This window comes from Pan troglodytes, chromosome 11 (genome assembly GCF_028858775.2).
Source record: "Pan troglodytes isolate AG18354 chromosome 11, NHGRI_mPanTro3-v2.0_pri, whole genome shotgun sequence".
Lineage (NCBI taxonomy): Eukaryota > Metazoa > Chordata > Mammalia > Primates > Hominidae > Pan > Pan troglodytes.
Window position 1 is genome coordinate 62,875,736 of NC_072409.2, and position 16,572 is coordinate 62,892,307.

At 40.4% G+C, this 16,572-nt stretch overlaps 1 long non-coding RNA gene across 1 annotated transcript in view; it reads left to right on the top strand.

The window, feature by feature from the left end:
* Nucleotides 1-14,279, top strand: part of LOC112204387 (uncharacterized) — a 29,620-nt gene extending 15,341 nt beyond the window's left edge. The window contains exons 3-4 of the long non-coding RNA XR_008537057.2: nucleotides 11,019-11,110; nucleotides 13,965-14,279. This is a non-coding gene — a long non-coding RNA (uncharacterized LOC112204387). The remainder of the gene's footprint in view (nucleotides 1-11,018; nucleotides 11,111-13,964) is intronic.
* The last annotated feature ends 2,293 nt before the right edge of the window (nucleotides 14,280-16,572 follow it).

Here is a 16,572-nt window from a genome sequence, read left to right on the forward strand (position 1 = left end):
GGGTGATCAGCTCCTCTGTTTTGCCTGGGACTTTCCCAGTTTTAGCAGTGAAAGTTCTATGTCACAGTCAACCTCTCAGTCCCAGGCAAACCAAAATGGTTGGTTATCCCAGTCCAAGTAGTGTTTGTTTTGAGGGAAGGTGGGTTGGAACGTATCTGGAGCAGGTGGGTGGTATCCCTATTTAATAGTCAGTAAAGAGAGTTGACAGGACCCTCATTCACTAAAGTGAGTATCTTTTTGGCCAGGCGCAGTGGCTCATGCCTCTAATCCCAGCATTTTGGGAGGCCGAGGCAGGCAGATCACCTGAGGTCAGGAGTTCGAGAGCAGCCTGGCTAACATGATGAAACCCCATCTCTACTAGAAATATAAAATTAGCCGTGTGGTGGTACATGCCTGTAGTTCCAGCTACAGGGAAAGGGAGGCTGAGACAGGAGAATCGCTTGAACCCGGGAGGCGGAGGCTGCAGCGAGCTGAGATGGCACTACTGCACTCCAGCCTGGGCATAAAAAAAAAAAAAAAAAAAAAATTAAGTGAATATCTTTTGATAAATCCACCATATAAATAGTAAGCCAAGACTGTAGACTTCCCTTCACAGGGTCACTAGAATACTTACTCCCTGTGAGACAGGAAAAGATTAAAAGGAGATGAAGCCTACACCTAGGTTGCAATCTAACATATCAGAGGTGCTGTTATGCTAAGGGGTGCTAGGTGTGAAGAGAGACGTAATCTCACAAATTTTCTTTTTTTTTTTTTTTTTTTTTGGTTATCTTTTGTTTTTGATCTTTTTTGTGTTGTCTTTTTCTTTTTTTTTTCCTCTTTATTTATTTATTTATTTATTTTAATCTCACAAATTTTCTGATGGCAAAAGTTCCTACCTTTCCTTTTTTGGCTTTTAATGTCAGGCAATTTAAATGCAATGTCCCGCATCTGTAGACCTACAGAATAGTCTGACTTTCCCTGTTTCAGCTGGTCAATAATCCGGGCTACTGCATTATTGATGTGGCACAGATCTAAAGTGGTATATGCCTGTGTGTTTGTGTGTGAGTGATCTGAAATTAACCTCATTTTACCAAAGATAATATATCCCTTTAAGATAACATTTTAAAAAGGAAGGATTGCATTTTTTCTGACTAATCTTGACATATTTAGAGTTGCGAATAGGACAATTAAAAAAAAAAACTCAAGTTAAAATTGCAAAGGGATCAGAAAACCAGGAATCAGTCATGTTTCTTAGCAGATGGTGGGTGCCACGAGAGGGAAGGATGGAACCATGGTCATCCTTACAAAAGGAAACACGAGACATAGGTTTATTTGCTAAGATTTTATAAAGCCTGCCATAAATCTCATTTGAAAATTGCTCTACCTAAGAAGAGATGCTAAAAATGGCCTGCTCCCTGAAATACAAATAGAAGAGTAAACCAATGTTCACATTGTAGTACTGGTTTAGTTCTGAAATTACACTTAACACAGCACAAAGTGACAGAGCAAGTGACATCATTGACCAAAACTACATGGACAGAAGTCCTACAAAGCTCAGGGCTACTGCAGTGCAAGGTCATTGATTTTGCAACAATTTGTTTCTTTTCTGATTTAAAACAAAAAAGTGATTTTTATGCACCAGGAGATCTAATCTATTATGACGTTCATCTTTTAACAGTCATCATTTTTCTTGGAACGTGTCATACTATGTAATCTGAGCAATAAGAACATCAGAAACTGACTGGGAATGTGGTGGGAGATGTGGCCCTGAAAACACTGGAAACACATTGTCTCCAAGGCGAGGGTCACAGGGGAGTGAGACAGTGTTCTCCATAAGAGATGGGGATGATCTGAACTATAATCAGACAAATAAATTACAAAATTCACCACCTCAGACTTTTTGATGGAAGAACTAAGGAATTAGTTGTACTCTTTGATGCCTTTCTGTTTGCCAAAACAATGGCCTTTCTGATTCTCTTCAGTACATATTGAACACCTACGACAGGACTAGCGGCTGGCACCCTGGAGACCAAGGTTAAAGATGATCTGGACTCTTCTCCAGAGGAGCTTATGTCTTCCTGAATTCACTCCCTACTGCTCTCACCCGTGCTCACTTTATTCCTGCCATTTGGTCTTCTTTGCTCATCCTCAAACATGCCAACCCCTCTCTTGCTTCAGCACTTTTTCTTTTTCTTTTCTTTTCTTTCTTTTTTTTTTTTTTGAATCAGAGTCTCGCTCTGTTGCCCAGGCTGGAGTGCAATGGTGCAAACTCAGCTTTCTGCAACCTCCACTTCCTGGGTTCAAGCGATTCTCCTGCCTCAGCCTCCTGAGTAGCTGGGAGTAGAGGCGCTCGCCACCACGCCCAGCTAATTTTTGTATTTTTGGTAGAGATGGGGTTTCACCATATTGGCCAGGCTGGTCTCGAACTCCTGACCTTGTGATCTGCCTGCCTCTGCCTCCCAAAGTGCTGGGATTACAGGCGTGAGCTACTGCACCTGGCCAGCACTTTTTCACTTAGTGTTTCTTCCTGCAGAATAGCTCTTGTCCCAGATACCTCACTTAATTTATTCCCTGCTTAAAGGTCACCCTCACAAGGAAGACCTTCTTTCACCCACCATATAAAAGAGCACAAACACATATATACATACACCCACACTTATATACTTTTTCATTATTCTTTCATACTATTTTACTTTTCTTCATTTCCTTTTTTTGTTTTGTTTTGTGAGACAGAGTCTTGCTCTGTTGCCCAGGCTGGAGTGCAATGGCGTGATCTCGGCTCACTGCAACCTCTGCCTCCAGGGTTCAAGCAATTCTCCTGCCTCAGCCTCCCGAGTAGCTGGGACTACAGGCACCCACCATCATGCCCAGCTAATTTTTGTATTTTTATAGAGACGGGGTTTCACCATGTTGCCCAGGCTGGTCTTGAACTCCTGAACTCAGGTGATCCACCCGCCTTGGCCTCCCAAAGTGCTGGGATTACAGGCATGAGCCACTGCCCCCTGCCCACATCCATTTTTTTAATCTTATCAGATGAATATATTTTTTTTTGTTTAATGTGTTTCCCCGCTATCATGTAAGCTCTATGAAAACAGAAAATGTATTGTTTATTACTATATCCCTGCTGAATAGAACAGTACCTGGCATATCATAGATATTCAGTGAATAACTGTAGAAAGAATGCATGAAATGAAGTGGCTAAATAAGCTGCTGTACTATTCACCGAAGGTTGGTCTGACTCAGTATTTTCATGTTCCTAAGTCCTGAAGATCATGAATCAAATTCTAAGTGCCCTCAGAAACCTCAAGGTTAAGCTTTATTCTACGTCCAGCAAATGACCATAGCATGAGTGATGGTAAATGATCATCAGGTTTTCATTTCCCTCTCACTTCTCTTCCTCTTGTCTCCTTCAACTACAAACTACTTTTAGCAGGTTTTTTTTGTTTTTTGATTTTTTGACAGGGTCTTACTCTGTTTCCCAGGCCAGAGCACAGTGGCACCATCACTACTCATTGCAGCCTCAGACTCCTGGACTCAAGGGATCCTCCCACCTCAGTCTCCTGAGTAGCTGGGACTACAGTCACGTGACACTGCACCTCGCTATTTTTTTTGTATTTTGTAGAGACAGGGTTTCACCATGTTGTCCCAGGCTGGTCTTGAACTCCCGGGCTCATGTGATCTGTTCACCTCTATCTCCCAAAGTGCTGGGATTACAGGCATGAGCCACTGCGCCCAGCAGCAGTTTTATATAGTGGGCTTCTACAAAAGATTTCTTTTAAAGCTATAGTCCCTTAAGCTAAACAACAAGAACCAAATACCAGAAAACAGAAAAAAGAAAAGCAGTATTTGGGGTAGAGTTAGGGAATAGGAAGTTAATTCTTTGCTTTCTTACTTCTATGATTATTTCAGTAACCTGTCTGAACTAAGTGAGTGAGTCAGCCCTGAACTCACAGACATTCAGCTTTCTCTAATATAGAACCTGAGGAGGACTATAAGAGAAAGGAGGAGTTTATGTTTTAACTATTTCAGAAAATAACTTTTAAAGGTAATACTGTGTTAGGAAATTTTCATTCTAATCACTTTATATTTCAATGTTAGAGGAGTTGAATCAAATGCAAGTCTTGTTAACATATGAAAAATCTTTCCTGAAAAATACTTTTAGAGATCAAATTGGCATCGTTAGCAGGGAAGCTATTAGAAAAACAATGGTACCCAAGATTTAAACAATAAAAAATTGTTTGGCTTCTTACCAGTCGTCCACTGTTGACTGTTGAAGTGAACAGCTGTGAGCTCTGTGCTCACAGTTTTCACATGGCCTACATGTCCTTGGGGGAATCCTACAGTTGTCATTTAAACAAACATATCTTTGTCATGTTTGGAGAGGCATCTAATTTAATTCTCTTGGGATAGTGTGAGCCTGGGTTTGAACTAGGCAATTGGAAGCATTTAGTCGAGCTCAGAGCACTGTAGGAATTGAGGTACTCCTTCTCCTTGACATCTGCTACCTGAACTCCCTCAACATACTAAGTGCTAAGTACCATCGTTGGGGAGAGGGGTGATTTTAACGAAATATGAGATGTGTTCCTGTTGCCTTCTTTGTACAGTCAAACTTGCTATAAGAGAAGTTTGTTTATTTTTTGCATTACTTTGCTAAACACTGGCTCCTCAACTCCAACTCTGCCTCAATAGTATTTATGTTCTTCAGGAGCTGCCCTATTGTTTTCAGGATCTACTCATTTTTGTGTATTCTGTACAAACCTTCAACAAATCACTAGAAGTAAATTTGAAGAAAATTGCATTTGGAGTCAGAAGACCTGGACTCTGGCCGGGCGCGGTGGCTTACACCTGTAATTCCAGCACTTTGGGAGGCCGAGGCAGGTGGATCACTCGAGGTCAGGAGTTCAAGACCAGCCTGGCCAACATGGTGAAACCCTGTTTCTACTAAAAAAACAAAAATTAGCTGGGTGTGGTGGCCTGTGCCTGTAGTCCCAGCTACTTAGGAGGCTGAGGTAGGAGAATAACTCGAACCTGGGAGGCAGAGGTTGCAGTGAGCTGAGACTGCACCACTGCGCTCCAGCCTGGGCGACAGAGCAAGACTCCAACTCAAAAAAAGAAGACCTGGACTCTAAGTCTGACTTAAGGCTTATTCTATCGACAAATACAGATGTTCCTGGACTTACAGTGGGGTTATGTCCTGAAAAACTCATCATAAGTTGAAAATAGTGCATATCAAAAATGCATTTGATATTGCCTAAGTCAATCATGACGACATAAAAGAAATAAGAAAAATACATTTACTAGACCTATCTAGCTATGGTTACTAAACACCATTGCTTAACCTAGCCTATCTTAAGTGTGTTCAGAACTCTTAAATTAGTCTACGGTTGGACAGAATAATCTGGCAACACAGTACACTGTAGAGTTGATTGTTTACTATTGTGATTATGTGGCAGACTGGGAGTTGTGGCTCTCTGGCACTGCCTGGCATTGCATAACTTAGCATACTGCTTTCTATTGAATGTGTATTGCTTTTGCACCATCATAAAGCCCAAAAACCCTAAGTAGAACCATTGTTAGTCAGGGACCATCTGTAGTAATAACACAACCACCATAGAATTGTGTTGGGGACCAAGTGAGATCATGTATGTAAAAATAATTTGTAAACAGTAAAGATTATACAAAATAAAATATATTAAGCTGTATTTCATTATACACCCCTCTCAATAGTAAATATTATCTACAGAGTCAGGTCCACATGCAATGGCCTGTTAGAAGTCCTCTGCAACAGGGCCTATCCCTCATACCTTCTATATGAAACCTATTCTTCAGACAGTCCAAGCTTTCACAATTCCCTAAAGAAAGGATTACTTTTACATATCTATAACCTATGTGAACACAATTCCCACTTCTTAGAATGTCCTTCCATTTAGGTTTCCAAATTGAAACTCCACTCATTTTTAAAGGTTTAATTCAAGTACCATTTCTTATTAGTTTGTATCAGGCATGTGTCACTCGTTATACCCATTACTGTATTGTAGAAATGTGGAGCCAGGCGCGGTGGCTCACACCTGTAATCCCAGCACTTTGGGAGGCCGAGGCAGGCGGATCACAAGGTCAGGAGTTTGAGACCATCCTGGCTAACACGGTGAAACCCCATCTCTACTAAAAATACAAAAAAATTTAGCCAGGCGTAGGTGGTACATGCCTGTAGTCCCAGCTACTCGGGAGGCTGAGGCAGGAGAATGGCGTAAAACCCGGGAGGCGGAGCTCGCAGTGAGCCAAGATCGTGCCACTGCACTCCAGCCTGGGAGACAGAGTGAGACAGAGCGAGACTCTGTCTCAAAAAAAAAAAAAAAAAAAGAAATGTGGGTATACATGCATGATCTCCCTATAAACAGGAAGCTTTCTGAGTAAGTGAAAGTATTGTGCCTAATTGATGTTTTTTGATTTTTTTTTTTTTTTGAAGCAAAGTCTCGCTCTGTCACCCATGCTGCAGTGCAGTGGCACAGTGGCGCAATCTCGGCTCGCTGCAGCCTCTGCCTCCTGGGCTCAAGCCATTCTCCTGTCTCAGCCTCCCGAGTAACTGGGATTACAGGTGTGCACCACCACACCAAGCAGACTTTTGTATTTTTAGTAGACACGAGGTCTCACCATATTGTCCAGGCTGGTCTCAAACTCCTGACCTCAGGTGATCCGCCTGCCTCAGCCTCCCAAAGTGCTGGGATTACAAGTGTGAGCCACTGCGCCTAGCCTATGTCTTTTTATTGTTTAAGGTGCTTTGAATAGCCTTGGCATTCAGTGTATATTTGCTAAAGGATAGAATAAATGAATAAACTCAGAATTAGAAACTTGTTTTATATGCCTGTCTTAATCTTTTTTCTGTTGCTTATAACAGAATACCTGAATATTTAAGCTGGGTGTGGTAGCTCACACCTGTAATCCCAGCACTTCGGGAGGCCAAAGGGGGTGGATCATTGGAGGTTAGGAGTTTGAGACCAACCTGGCCAACATGGTGAAACCCTGTTTCTACTAAAAAAACAAAAAATTAGCTGGATGTGGTGGCTCACACCTATAATCCCAGCTACTTGGGAGGCTGAGGCACGACAATCATCTGAACTTGGGAGGCGGAGGTTGCAGTGAGCCGAGATTGTGCCACTGCTCTCCAGCCTGGGTGACAGAGTGAGACTGTGTATATATGTATATGCATATATATATATATATATATATGCATATATATATATATAGCTGGGTATGCTAGCTCAGGCCTCTCTTTCTCTTCTTATAAAGCCACCACTCCCACTCCCATGATAACCCATTAATTGGTTAGCCTATTAATCCATTAATTTATTAATCCTGAGTAGATTAATCCATTCTGGAGGGCTCTGCCCTCATGACCCAGTCACCTCTTAAAGGCCTCTACATCTTAATAGTACCACATTGGGGATTAAATTTCAACTTTAGTTTTGGAGGGGACAAATATTCAAACCATAGCAATACCTTTTTTTAGATGCTATAACTGGATACTATAACTATGTTTATGGTCATCTTCAATGGGCATGTAAATCTATTTGGTGGAACCCATTGGACATTGAAATGGTTTTGTGTGAATTTTTTTTTTCTTGTCTGGGAAAGATGGTTATAGAGATAAAAACTTTTTTCCCCTAAAAGATTCTGTTAAATTCTGCATGAAATCTCCCTGGAGAATGGAGTCATTTGGAGAATGTATTTTATTTTCTATTTACTTTTCAATCTATAAAGTCTGTTTTTATCTGTTATTTCTTTTCAAACTCACAGCAGTGGCGAGACACATGTATTATTCTTCTGTTTGTAAATGAGAAACTTCTGACTCAAAAGTTTAGTGACTCAACCAAAGCTTTGGAGACCACAAAGGCAGAGCCAGGCCTCAAACCCAGGTCTTTGGATGCCAAAGCCAGTGTTCTTTCCTCTATACCACAGCTGCCATCTGGCAATTGGCAAAAATGTACTTTATTTCTTTTGTTTCTCTTTAGGCAGGAACAGCTCTGAAAATATACTTAAAAAATTAAGTCACTTAGGTTATTTTTTCTTTTCAATATGTCATAATTGGATACTGTGTATAGATGATGTGATGAAAGAAGTCTCATATAAGGCCCTATGTGTATATTTCTCCTAAGATGCTCTTGCCCTGAATTGTGTTTTTGAGTCTCAGGGAATGTATTCATTGCTGTGCCACTTGATGTAGTCACAGGAAACCTATTCTGATAGAAAAAGCCATCTGTCTTTAAAACACCTTTTTTTTTTTTTTTTTTTGAGATGGAGTCTCACTCTGTCACCCAGGCTGGAGTGCAGTGGTGCAATCTCGGCTCACTGCAACCTCTGCCTCCCTGATTCAAGCAATTCTCTGCCTCAGACTCCCAAGTAGCTGGGTTTACAGGCGCCCACCACCACACCTGGCTAATTTTTGTATTTTTAGTAGAGACGGGGTTTCCCCACATTGGCCAGGCTGGTCTTGAACTCCTGACCTCGTGATCCACCCACTTTGGTCTCCCAAACTAGGGGTGACTCCTAGTTCAAGATGGCAGTGTGAGCACACTCATTTATTCCTCTCTCCCATGACTAATTTAAAATAATATCAGGACAATAAAAAAAGACATAGCCCACAGAAATGAAGAGAATTGCAGGTAGTAATGAGCAGATGAGAAGAGGGAAAACACAGGCTTTAAGAGGTTTATAAGAAAGCAGAGAGGAGGCTGGGCGCCGTGGCTCACGCCTGTAATCCCAGCACTTTGGGAGGCTGAGGTGGGCGGATCATGAGGTCAGGAGATCAGACCATCCTGGCTAACACGGTGAAATCCCGTCTCTACTAAAAATACAAAAAATTAGCCAGGCGTGGTGGCGGGCGCCTGTAGTCCCAGGTACTCGGGAGGCTGAGGCAGGAGAATGGCGTGAACTCGGGAGGCGGAGCTTGCATTGAGTGGAGATCGTGCCACTGCACTCCAGCCTGGGCGACAGAGGGAGACTTCGCCTCAAAAAATACATAAATAAATAAAAATAAAAATAAAAATAAAAGAAAGCAGAGAGGAAGAAGAGGAGGCACCTGCACTCCAGAATATGAGAGAAGGCAACAACAGGGATAGAAGTCACGAAGTTGCCCTGAAGAACGCTGGAGAAACTTTGGACTCAGAGCTGGAGCCTCAGTCAAAGATGTCCAATAGCTAAATAGCAGGAGTTCTAAAAAGACAAAACACTCATGATAGAGACGAAGGAATTGTCAAAGAAAGAGTATTTCCATAGCTACAGGGAGATCTTCAAAATCAAAGGATCGTGGCCAGGTGCGGTGGCTCATGCCTGTAATCCCAGCACTTGGGAGGCCGACGCGGATGGATCACCTGAGGTCAGGATTCAAGATCAGCCTGACGTCAGGATTCAAGATCAGCCTGACGTCAGGATTCAAGATCAGCCTGACGTCAGGATTCAAGATCAGCCTGACGTCAGGATTCAAGATCAGCCTGACGTCAGGATTCAAGATCAGCCTGACGTCAGGATTCAAGATCAGCCTCACGTCAGGATTCAAGATCAGCCTGACGTCAGGATTCAAGATCAGCCTGACGTCAGGATTCAAGATCAGCCTGACCAACATGGTGAAGCCCTATCTCTACTAAAAGTACAAAAATTAGCTGGGTGTGGTAATCCCAGCTACTCCAGAGGCTGAGGTAGGAGAATCGCTTGAAACGGGAGGCAGAGGTAGGAGAATCGCTTGAATCGGGAGGCAGAGGTTGCAGTGAGCCGAGATTGTGCCACCGCACTCCGACCTGGGCAATAGAGCCAGACTATGTCTCCAAAAAAATAAAAATAAAAATAAAATCAGCTGGTCGTGGTGGTGTACACCTGTAATCTCAGCTACTGGAGTGGCTGAGGAAGGAGAATTGCTTGAACCCAGGAGGCAGAGGTTGCAGTGAGCTGAGATTGTGCCACTGTATTCTAGCCTGGTGTCAGAGTGAGACCCTGTCTTAAAAAAAAAAAAAAAGGAAGAAGGCCCACCTTTAGGGACCTCATGATGAAATCTCAGAACACCAAAGATTCTAAATGAAAATTTACATCCATGCACCCTTACTTGAGAATGTAAGCCTGTAAAATGAGGGTGAAAACCAAGAAAGAAGAAGACATAAGATTGGGTGGTAATGAATTTAACCTTGTCCCAAAAGAAATGGCCTTTGTCTTGAGCTTTTGGGAGTCATCTCTAAGCCCTTGGATCCTCGTGTCTGACAGGAGTGTGTTTGTTTGCCTGGAGGGCTTTGGCTAGCCAGACAGTAACAGATGTGATTTAGGGTGGAGCTTTGATCCATGCCAAAAATGTGATTTAAGATGAGAGCTTTGGGTCACACCTTGAGTGACTGGAGACTGGAAACTAAAATTAGCCGTGTGAATAGTCAATCATGTTTTTGTAATGGAGCCTCAATAAAAGCTCTGAACACAGAGGCTCTGCTGAGCTCCCCTGGTTAATGATAGCCTGTGCTTATTGTCATACATCAATGCTGGAAAAGTACTATGTCCTGATCCATGGGGAGAGGACAATGGAAGCTCTGCATTTGGTTCTTTCCTAGACTTTGCACTATGCACTTTATCCTTTGACTGATTTTAATCTATATCCTTTCTCTGTGGTAAATCTTAACTGTGAGTGTAACTCAGAAAGTTCTGTGAGTCTTTCTAGCAAATTATCAAAACTGGAGATGGTTTGGACAACTCCTCAAACTTGCAATTTAATGAGGATGGTCTTTTTTCTTTTGAGACAAAACCTCACTCTGTCAGTCAGGCTGGGGTAGCTGGGACTACAGGCACATGCCACCAGGCCCAGCTGATTTTTTCTTTTTTCTTTTTCTTTTTTTTTTTGAGACGGAGGCTCGCTCTGTCGCCCAGGCTAGAGTGCAGTGGCGCGATCTCGGCTCACTGCAAGCTCCGCCTCCCAGGTTCACGCCATTCTCCTGCCCCAGCCTCCCGAATAGCTGGGACTACAGGCGCCTGCCACCGCGCCCGGCTAATTTAGATTTTTTCTTTTGTAGAGATGGAGTCTCAGTATGTTGATCAAGCTGGTCTCGAACTCTTGGGCTCCATTGATCCTCCCACCTTGACCTCTCAAGTGCTGGGATTACAGGTATGAGCCACTGCACCTGCCCTGAGGGTGGTCTTGTGTGGGCTGTGTTCCCTCTAACTTTGCAGTTGTCTTAAGTCTTCCCAGGGCTATACGAATGGTAGTACTAGCTTAGAGGAATATTAAAACAGCATCCAAGTATAGGACTGTGTTCCCTCTGACTTTGCAGTTGTCTTAAGTCTTCCCAGGGCTATACGAATGGTAGTACTAGCTTAGAGGAATATTAAAACAGCATCCAAGTATAACAGTTGTGTGACCAAGAAGAAAATTAGTCTAATTTAGGAGAGTAATCAGCAGACTTACAGAAGTCTATTTTCAAGGAAATGAATGGAATATATTTCAGATAATAGCTGCTGCTAATGAAAAGTTGCAAAATATTAGGATATGGTGGGAAAAAACCTGAGTCTTAACAAAGCAAAAATGAATAGCCAGAAACTCTAGCTAAATCATAACATTTACCAGAATGTCATGTTCCAAATATGAAATAATTTAAAACATGATCTTTTTCAGCCATTGGTAAAATATTAGAGAGGATAATCTATTTAACCTTGGTGCTAGTGTATTTTCTTTTGAGTGACACAATGATTACAGGATCAGAAATGTAGTCAAGAGAATGTAATTATTAGCACTCTCTGGCTCTGTGATGAATAATGTGATGAATAGTCATAATAAGGCAAAATTTGTTTATTGATTATCAGCTTTTAAAATAAACCAATGCACAAAGCATGGAGGAGTTAATCCTGATTAAGGACAGAATGTAAACACTCTCAGCTTTGATGATGTTAAAGTAAAGCTCTAGCTGACAGATTTTGGAAAATGAAAAGTAAATAGGGAAGAGGGAAGGAGTGGTAGGGATGCAAATGTTCTCATTTTGTAAAATGAGGCATCAAGAGAATCTGTTGAAAATTGAAATAGTAATGACAAATTAAATAGTAATGACAAAAATGATCCTGAGAGCAGTGTGGAAGAGGATGTTCTATCTGGAAAAAATAGAAAATGCTGAATTCACTGCACACTGTAAACAAAAATATTAATTCCAGGTAAATTATAGACCCTTTCAAAGGCAAAACAGTAAGGCTTTAAAAGATAATACAGAAAAAATAGATTCATAATCTCTATATGGGAGAGTGATTTTAAAACATAGTAAACATTAAGAAGCCCCAACCTTTAAGATAAGGATTGATGAATTTGATTACAGTGAAATAAGAACATTAAAAATAAAATAGTGGGTGGGGGGCGATGGGAGGGACCTTAGAGGATAGACCAATATGTGCAGCAAACCACCATGGCACACGTATACCTACGTAACAAACCAGCACGTTCTGCACATGTGTCCCAGAATTAAAGTAAAATTTAAAAAATCGTAAAAAGGCAAGCCATGGACTTGAAAATATCTGGAATACATATTTAATCAATATTTGTTATAGCCAACAAAGGACCCATATCCAGAATATCTGAAGAGCTTATACACCCCAATAAGAAAATACAACTTAATAGAAAAATGAGCAAATAGACTCAACAGCCACTTCAAAACAGGATATAACTAGTTGATCAATAAGCATATGATAAGATATTCAATCTCAGCCACCAGAAAAATGCAAATTAAAACAGTAAAGAGGTACCACTACACACCTCTCAAAATAGCTAAAATTTAAAAAGACTGAAAAAGAGCAAGGATTGCTCCTGGAACTCTCCTCCACTGCTGGTGAAAAGAGAAACTAGTTTAACCAATTTGGAAAGCAATTTGGCTTTATTGATTAAAGTTAAAGATACCATACCTCACGACCTAGCAATTTCTCTCTTAGGTATATATCTAAAAGAAATATATGCCCATGTGTACCAGGAGACATGTATGAGAAAATTCATAACAGCTTTATTCACAATAGCCTAAACCTGGGAACAACCAAAATATTCATCAATGGGAGTATGGATAAATAGTTGTAAGGCTCTCTCTCATGGAATTCTATATAGCAGTGAATATTAATGGACTGCAGCTGAATGCTACAATATTAGTGAATCTCATGAACATAATACTGAGCTAAGAAAAGCCTGATGCAAAATAATATATAGTGTATGATTCTATTTACATAAAATTCAAAAACAGGTGAAATTATATGTTGAGTGATGCATCCTTGGATAGCAAAAATATAAAGAAAAGCAAGGAAGTTATTACTAGAGAAGTCAGGAGAGTTTTATGTTTTAGGAAAAGGGAGTGAGTTATGCCTTGGAGAGGCATGCAGGAACCTTCTGGGGACTGACACTTCTTTATTTGACCTGAGTAGCCATTTCAGGGAGGTTTGCTTTGGAATACATCTCTGCTTTATGTATTTTTTTGGCGTGTTACCTATTTCACAAGCTGAAAAGAGGATTTAAATAAAAAGAACTAGTGGTTTAAGAAAGTTATTTAAATAACAAAGGTAACCAATGGAGAAACTAAAATAGTGCTGTAACTGCTAAAAATTGAGAGATGTAGACCAGTGTAATAAGCTAACTTCTCCACTGTGGTCACAGGAAGTTAATAAGAAAATTTCCAAATTGATACACATATTATGAAATAAGAACCCAAACCAACTGTAAAAGCGTTGTTCTCTGTTATGTAATTTCCTTCTTAAAATAATGTATACTTATTAATTTTATAATCAAGAAAAACTATCATGTTATATTAACATTTTTATGTTTTTTAAACATCTGTGTGACTGAACAACCAGATTAGAAACAAACAAATTTGTTGACTGAGTTAACTTAGTTTGAGGAATTTTAACTTTTTAGTGAGTTGTTTTGTAGTGACCTAAATATTTATTGAAACAATTTTATATATTCAATGTAAAAAATTCTCTTTTCTCTGTGTAACTTTCAGATCACTTGTGAGAACTTTGAGAAGCATCCAAAGAGATTGAAGAATTTTTTTGTTTTAGTAGCAAAATCTTACTTATTGTACAATTATTTAGAACTGTGATAGAAGAGTTTTTATTGTTGCCTTTCCTGACTTCATTGCATTTTAAAGGCATTTTTATTAATAAATAACATAATGTGCAACGGCTTTCATAAACCACTCCCACTCCCACCCCTGTGTCATCCCCGTAAAACTAAACAAACCAACTGAAATCTCTACACTTCTACAAAAACTCAGTATGATGTCCCTCATAAGAATTAATGTAAGGATCCAGGGGCGGTGGCTCACGCCTGTAATCCCAGCACTTTGGGAGGCCGAGGCGGGCGGATCACCTGAGGTCAGGAGTTCAAGACCAGCCTGACCAACATGGAGAAACCCCGTCTCAACTAAAAATACAAAATTAGCCGGTATGGTGGCGGGCGCCTGTAGTCCCAGCTACTCGGGAGGCTAAGGCAGGAGAATCGCTTGAACCCGGGAGGCGGAGGTTGCCGTGAGCCGAGATCGCGCCACTGCACTCCAGCCTGGGCAACAAGAGCGAAACTCCGTCTCAAAAAAAAAAAAAAAATTAATGTAAGGAAACAATGACCTCATCACCCACCATTTCACAGCTGCTGCATTATACTTAGGTGGAAGTGTAGCTTTTATTTTATTTATTTATTTATTTATTTATTTATTTATTTATTTATTTATTTAATGAGACGGAGTCTTGCTCTGTCGACCAGGCTGGAGCGCAGTGGCGCGATCTCGGCTCCGCCTCCCGAGTTCAAGCCATTCTCCTGCCTCAGGCTCCCAAGTAGCTGGGACTGCAGGCGCCCGCCACCACGCCCCGCTAATTTTTTGTATTTTTAGTAGAGACAGGGTTTCACCATGTTTGCCAGGATGGTCTCGATCTCCTGACCTCGTGATCCAACTGCCTCGGCCTCCCAAAGTGCTGGGATTACAGGCGTGAGCCACCGCGCCAGGCCGGAAGTGTAACTTTTAATATCAAGCACTCACATTTTAACGTGGATTTTTAACGAGGGCAAGACCCTACAGATCATTTTAATTATCAATATAAGTCCATTAGAGCTCACTGATAAACCACACGAGAGAAAAAGTTGCTTTTCAAGTAAGGAAAGTCTTTTAATTGCTTGTCTGCATTTACTTTTTTAAGATTAGTTTTTGTTTTTAAAAAGAAGCAGATTTAGCCTGAAAAACATATGCAAATTTTCCTTCCAAAAGTGCTTTATTTAAAAAAAAAAAAGCTTAAAAAAAGTAGTATGAAATAGGCAAATATTCTTCCAATATAAAAGAAAAGGAATTTGAAAGTTGAGATTCCACTTTGTTAAATTAACTACTAAAAATATGATGGATTAAACTTTGAGACTCTTGGAAAGTGTTACCATAATATTTATGATGAAATCATTAATTTTGTAAAGGGAAAACATTCTTGTTCCAACTCAGTAGTTCTTTTTCACTTTCTGGCTAACATAGAAAAATAAATATGACATTGTTCTGAGGAATCTGTTGTCCCAAGGCAATTAAGAAGCAAATCAATGAAGTATTCTTGTAAATCAAAGCAGTTATCTTCTTATTTTTTATTGTGTACTTTGAACTCGCTTTTTAGGGAAGCATGTTGAGACATCTGAATTCCTTTGCCTTTAGATTTTGGAACTATTTTGGTCTTATTTCAATTGTTAACTATCTCTCTGCTTGTAATGTCTCAATACTTTTGAGTGTTCACAATAAAAAGAATAAAGGCACCCACTGCACTCATTTATGACATGGACTGGACAGGAGCCACTCAAATGTCCACGCTGAGTTCTGGCAAGTCACATTGCCTCTGGTCTTGTGTTTTGGTTTGGTGGGCACACTTCTGTCCTTGTTCACACTTTCAATCCACATTTCCAAAGAACGGCCATTTTAATCCACCTGTGCTAAAAACATTGGTTAGGTCTTCTTTCTCTAAGAAGGTTGCATTTCAGGTATGAGATTTAGAAAATAACTATAGGCATAAAGGTCAGCCAATCTGTTTTCAAAACAGGGCTGACAAGTAAGCAGGTGCAGGCACTAAGTTCAACTTACAAGTGTAAACTCTACTTTAAAATCAGTTCTGAGTCATCTGCTCTGTCTGTTAGGCACTCTTGTTTACAGTACATCTTTAGCCTTCTCATGTAGCAATGCTATTGGTAAGTGGTATGCATAAGAAAAAAAACAACTTGATCTTGACAAAATGTGTACCCTATGTGTGGTGAAGAGATGTTTTGGAAGGTCTTGAGCAATTTTTTAAAATGCCTGTGTGTGTGTAAGTACCCTTTATGTAATATTTAATGACTCGTGTTCTAAGAGGGTGTGTTTTTCTTTCTTAAAGAGCTGGCAGCTGGCCTATCCTCTTAGAAATGGGAAATTTCTTAAGCTAATTTGCACAAGCAGGCTATGTTTTTTGACGACGAAGCTGTAACTCTTTGTCCAGACAGTATTGCCAATTATCTGTGAATATCCTTATTAAGTAAAGACTTCAGAAAAAAAAAAAAAAAGCCAGATCTTTTTATTAGCTTGTTTTGCATATAAGCTTTCAGGATAGTTGTATATT